The sequence below is a fragment of the Eurypyga helias genome, unplaced genomic scaffold (assembly GCF_000690775.1).
Source record: "Eurypyga helias isolate BGI_N326 unplaced genomic scaffold, ASM69077v1 scaffold26242, whole genome shotgun sequence".
Lineage (NCBI taxonomy): Eukaryota > Metazoa > Chordata > Aves > Eurypygiformes > Eurypygidae > Eurypyga > Eurypyga helias.
This window is the reverse complement of record NW_010238241.1, coordinates 5,033-11,323: the sequence shown is the minus strand read 5'-3', so window position 1 is coordinate 11,323 and position 6,291 is coordinate 5,033. Positions and strand designations below refer to the sequence as shown.

Below are 6,291 nucleotides of genomic sequence, written 5' to 3'. Positions count from 1 at the left end.
GCTTCCAAGCAAGCACCCACTCTCCGAAAGCAGGGTTCACGAGTCCTGCGGACGAGGGCCGAAGACGCTGCTGAGGCTGGGGACTGATACAGCTCCCACAGGGTCCCGGTGTCCGGGAAGAAGGAGGCCGCATGCCTTCCTGCATGCGCAGCCTGTGTACCTTCCCCTCCGCCAGCCACAGAGCTAAGGGCAGGCTTGATACGCGGACAGTACTCACCAGCCTGGTTTGCTTGCTTGTTTGTTTCTAAAGCTGAAACAAAGTCTCAGTTTCCAACTTACTAGCTACAAGGGATTTTCACTGTCTCTAGCTCTGCTTCAACAGCCTCAGCTTAGTCAAGCAGATCCTTCTGCTTTCCCTGCTGTGTGCCATTAACCATCCTCCCTGCTCACTGCCCAGGCCTGCTCACACACTGCCGTGGGCTGTAGACAAACTTCCAGGCCCCACTCCATTCCCTGCTCCATCCTCTCCAGTTCTGCCTGGACTAACAACCTGCCACAACCTTCTCCACTTATTTACCACCAGCAACTCTCTCCTTTTGCTTTCCTCTCTGTTTGCGAAAACGCTGGAGTACTTTAACAGCTTCTTCAACAACATAAAAAATACCTGCCCAACCTACTGCGACATCCCTCCTTCATGTCCCAACATCTCCCCCCTCGCCTCCAACCTTGGAAGCTTGCTCTCTTTCTCTCTACTTGCCACACTGGTCTTTCCAACCCCCTCCTCCCTGCAGGTTCCTGCTTTCCCTTTCAAACACTCGCTAGCCTCTGGTTCTTCCAGTGCACGGCATCAGTAACTTCTCAATCCAGAGTGCCACTTCTTGACTGTCCTTGCTCCCCCACACCCTCAACAATGGTCTTGTCACCATCCTCTCTGAACTTAGTGAAGACAAAATCCATCTTGTCCTTTTCCCTCTTCTCCCTCCATCTTACAGCCCTCCAGGATGTACCCTCTCCTGAAGAGGCACCCTCCAGAGACCTCTTCTTGGTCCAGTCTCAGGGTCACTGCTCCCTCCTCACTCTCCTCCACCTCTCAGATCTCCCTAACAACAATCATGTTTTCACTGCTCTGTTTGCCTTGGGTGATTCTGCCTTCCCTAACGCTCTCACAGATGCCTTCTGAAGCCTGACACTTTCTTACTGCCTGTGGAAAACTCACCAGAAAGACCTCGGACATAATTTCTTAGTCAGTGATCTCATACCTACGCAGTTTATCCAGCTCCACATGCCAACGTAACTCCGAGATGTCTTCTCGATTCCCGAGCAAGATCAAGAATGTCTTTCTCTCTAGACTGCCGCCACTTCCCAACAACATGCCTTTAATTATTGTCCTTTTTGTCAGCAGGCCTGAGGTTTGGGGGTTATTTGCTCTTTGTCACCCCCAAGATGACAAAGCCTTCCCTTACTTTAGCCTTCCATTCCCTCAGCTAAATGCCACCCTCAGGCATGTACGACCTCCCACCTAAATGAGGGGATACTCAACAAGGACATGCAACATGCTTTCCTCCAACAGCCTAAAATACCCCATGCCATCCCAAAAAAGCATACCACAGAGGAGTATCAACCCCACTATGCTGGGAACCCCTGCAAACTATCAGCACTGAGTATCTGCACCCTTGCAGATACTTGCAAACAAGTTAACGCTGCTAGACAGAGAGTCAGTGGAGTGGCAGATCCTCCATCACCAGAAGTTTTAATGCATGCTCTGCTTGGACAACAAAGTTCTTGGCTGTGACAGCAAGGAAAGCTGCAAGTGCTCACTAGAATCTATCTGATCACAGTCTAGTTTCCTCTTCAATATCTGGCCTAAAAAGACACTCAGCAAAAGCACTGTCAGACAAATATCTAGGGCCTAGCATATGCAGATAGTCCCCTCTGAATGCAAGAGTTTACACACCTGTGAACACAAAACTAGCTATGACGTGACATTAAGGACACTTTTGCATGTCCAACAAGAAACAAAAAGCTTCACCAGCTTGCCTCAGCAATCAGTAAGTAAGATGTGAGACATATTCATCTAAAACAGGAGAAGTATACATGCTTTCCTTCCAGTGCTCCAGTTCCCATTTGTCCCATGCTCCTAGTTACTCCCATCAGACATATAAAACCAGCTAATTAAAACAAACGCATGGCCTCAGGTCACATTTTGTTAGGGTAGGGGTTTGGTCTTCGCAAATAGGCCACTAAACCTGCTGTCACTAACCAGTGTCTCTGGCTGGCACTGTCTGTGGAGGGTGACTTGGACCGAGGAAACGCATGAGGTCATGCATCTTCTTCGAGTCAGACAGGCACAATTTCTGGGCACAAGCGTGTTCCCAGGAACAGCCAAGCTTCCTCGTCCACTTATCTCCTGGCCGCACACTAATCACGTTATGGAGGAGGAAGGTGGTGAGCCACACAAATCAAAGTAAGTTGCATCTCAAAAACTTACATGTGGGAGGGACAGCAAGCATCGGCTATTGCACTCGTATGCTTCTTTGTGTCTTCCCAGTTCATTTGCGCTCGGATGTTCTCCGTGTCCAGACTTAAAGCCTTCTCGCTGTCTTCCAGTGCCTTCTCATACAATCCCTGCATGGAAAAGACCACCTCGAGTCAGCTGAGGCACAGCAGACTAACCCCTCCTGCTGTGTGAATGCAAGGGAATGAATTCTGGTTTATCTCTCAGCAGAAAACAGGCCTATAAAAGGCAGTTGGAAATACATGTTACCTCATACACAGACCAGCATACAAACACACCAAACTCAGAGTTAATAGAACATTTTGTTAAGCCTTGCAAAACTCAGAACACTTCAAAGTCAGCGAATGCCAGAATTAAGGCTGCTTGAGCAACCTTATCTTGTCTCCCCCTCTACCCTGGGCATGTGACATCTGACAGTCTTTAATTATGTGACTGCTTGCTAATTTTTTTCATGGACTCAGACTCTCAACGAACAGGATGGACCTGCTCTGGAGCTGTGCCACAAAGGAAAGCTGTTAGATTCCTTAGAAAAATGGAAGCACGCAGCCTTTCAGAGCCTGAGTATTGCAGAACCCTTTTCCAGGCGTGTGCTGAAAGTTCCATCAAGATTCAAAGCCTTCTCACTGTCTTCCAGCACCTCGCTGGAGGAGGAAGGAGCCTCCAGAGCAATACTCAAACAGTATTCCCAAGAAATACTCAGTCAGCACTGGAAGGCACTGGCTCTTTCCAGTCTCCAGATGGAACTAATTCCTCACCAACGTGGACCAGAATTGCATTCTCAGCACCTTAGGCCTGTCCCCCTCTCCTTCACACCCTTCACCTGGTCTCACAAGACACAGTGCAATAGTGGGGGGAGGTCAGAGTTTTCTGTCTGTCATCATCTCCTCCGGTGCTGGAGAAGTGTGCGGAAAGAATCAATTGAAATCCCCCTTGCCATCTTTCCCAAATGCACAGCACCGCAGCCACGACGTCCTCCCTGGGCCCCCGGGGACGGCGCTCACCATGGCGAAGTAGCAGGCAGCGCGGTTGACGTGCAGCTTGCACAGAAGCTCCTTTGGGATGGTCACCTCGTCAGAGGCTGCGTAGTCTGCCACATTCAGCCCTTCCACATACTGCACCAGCGAAAGCTTGAAATCCTTCTCTCGAAACAAATCATTGCCCTCTGCAAACAGGTTTCTCACCAGCTTCTGCAAAAAGGCTTTTTTTAAGAGCAAATAGACTGAAGTGGATATTCAGAAATATTGAAAAAATAATCATGAGAGAATTGGGAAAACCCAATTTCCCATTCCTTTCCGTATATCTTTTAGCAAGCTTCCTGCCCACCAAGATCCTCCTGCCTCCCCACCCTTCTGTAAAACATCAGTCTTCTGGTAGAGGAGAATAATCCAGCCAAAGCTCCTTTCTTCTTGAGCACTCAAGTGTCTTCTCCCTTTCCCCAGAGCTGTCACTGTCAGGACATTAAAGTTTTAAGATACAGACAAACTGTAACAGACCATCCCATGCTCTCCACGACTGGTATGTAAACTAATGGCTGTGCAACAGAACAAATCCTGCTAACTGAAGACTTCCCAACTTCAGAAAACAAACTCTTCATTACCTCATAATCTTCTTGGCTTAGGGGTAATGTGGACCTGAAAAAAAAAAAAAACAAACCAAAATTCTCATGAAGCAGGCATCCATACAAACACAGGTTTTTGTCTGATGAAGAAACCATCTTTCTGGTTCTGTGTTTATGATCTTGGTGAGATGCTGAGCGATTTATCACTTTAAAGGCAGCTGAGGCAAAGAGAACACAATTAGGGAGCCCTTGTGCTCAGTGATGGCCACAGCGTTGTCAAGAAATGGTCAGGTCCTAAAGGGATTTGAGACTAGAGGAAACATTCCCAGCCATTTTCTGCGCATGCACAATCGTCTGTAATGTGCCTTCAGCCAGCCACCTAAAAAAACCCTCATCTTTCAGGAAGTCCCATGAGAGATTGCCATGGAGGATACAAGCGCATTTTAAGTGCATCTGGCTCTAACGAGAGGCACCAGACTGGCACTCCAAGACCTCCCCAAATCCTCTGTGCGACCAAAGACATACAGTGATAAATGCAATCAGTTTTCTCTGTGCTAACCTAGCCACACACCACAGAAGCCAAGGAGAAAATGCAGGTTTGGGAGGCCATTTAACTCCAGCTGCCTTGGCCAAGGCTGCCAGGCTGTGGCACAAAACTGGCAGCTCTCGTGTGGAGAACGCCTACCCCACAGCAGCACTGAGACCTGGATGAAAGGTTCTGTTCTCCAAGTCAGACCAGCCAGGTCAGACGGGTTTGGTCCACATGCATTTATTTTTTCTCTTCAAAGAGAAAAGAGTAGGCTCTGGAGAAATCCTTAGCACCTTTCATGGCCCTCCTCGCCTCTGAAATACAACATCGTACGCACAATCTTACTGGTCAGAGAATACACTTTCTTTCAGATTTCATCGAATCAAATCATCATCTGCTCCTCAAAATTAACTACAGGAAATGCCTTGGCTTTGTAAGAAACATTCACGCTGCTTACAAAATCAGACTACCCCTCTTTCACACCAAAACAAGACGACAAATGACGCTGCCCGTGGTTCGGAGTTTAAGATAAGCTCCCGAAGCACAAACAACACCCCGTACTTCTAAATTATTTCTTCCCGAAAAATAAACCTCACCACTGCCTCTCTGAAACCGGGTTATCAGCACCACTTAGTCTCAGTTTGGGGTGAAAATATAATTGACATGCTACAGGATATAAATATGCAACATGGAAGGTTTGGCGCTTTTTTTCCTGTTGTAGATGCATAGATTCCGAACGTCATAATGTCAGGACTCAAAGCAGACCTTAAAAAAAACCCCAAACCAATCTGATTACCATCTCACTGCTTCCTTACTCACTATGGAACCCAGACCTGAGACTGAGGCCTTTGCTAACTCAAACACTGGAGGGAAAAAACATGACTGTACTTGATAAGCAAGCCCTTGGACTTGCAGCTATTACATGAGCAACCACCTCAAGCTGTGGAAGGCCACATGATATCCACAGAAGAGTGACCTGAGGCACCTACCAGGCTGGCAACTGTAAAAGAGCCCAAGCCATCTATTTCTGCTACAAGCACTATACAGGGCACCTGGCAAGTCATGTACCCTGCTTTCCCCACCCACAAAAGAGACACAATACCTCTCTTCTGCAGAAAGGTGGGATGACCTTGTTGAGAGAGCACTTTGAGACCTTCACACCGAAGATAAAGTAGAAGGTCCAAGCACTGTTTGCATTACGCTGACCGTAACGATCATCCTGGAACTGCAGTGGAGTGCAAACCCCAGGAAATTAAAATGATACGATTCCAGGCCTAGAGTGACGGCAGGACAAGAAGCACCCTGAACAACCACGGTGAAAATCCTCAGGGCCAGTACCTCCTTCCTACGCAGCAGCTCAAAAGCAGTGAATAGGAAGAACTGAGTCCCTGCAATCCTTGATACAAAGACAAACGCCTCCAGAGCCTCAGGAAACACTGAGGTCGTCCACTTACTGAATGAACTGAAGTCCTTTCTCAATTTCTTGTTTCCTCTTCTGTCTCTCCATTATAGTCGCTGCAGAGGAAGAAGGGAAAAAAAAAATCAACACAAAATGAGTCATTATAGGTCTTGCTGGCAATTAAGTAGCACGGTATTTTGTGTGTGCCTGAATTTACTACTAACAAAATGTTCCAGACCAGATGCCCTGAACACTGAAGTCTGTGATTTATCCCCACAGCAGACACAGGATGGCAAGCAGGTTACTACCAAGGATCTGCTTTTTCTCACAAGCCACTCTTAGGATACAGG

The 6,291-nt window shown here is 47.6% G+C and overlaps 1 long non-coding RNA gene across 1 annotated transcript in view; it reads right to left on the bottom strand.

Annotated features, from left to right (window-relative positions):
• LOC104506741 overlaps nt 1-6,059 on the bottom strand; it is a 6,433-nt gene extending 374 nt beyond the window's left edge. The window contains exons 1-4 of the long non-coding RNA XR_727862.1: nt 5,997-6,059; nt 4,053-4,086; nt 3,457-3,653; nt 2,429-2,565 (exon numbers count right to left, since the gene is read on the bottom strand). This is a non-coding gene — a long non-coding RNA (uncharacterized LOC104506741). The remainder of the gene's footprint in view (nt 1-2,428; nt 2,566-3,456; nt 3,654-4,052; nt 4,087-5,996) is intronic.
• Between the last annotated feature and the right edge of the window lie 232 nt (nt 6,060-6,291).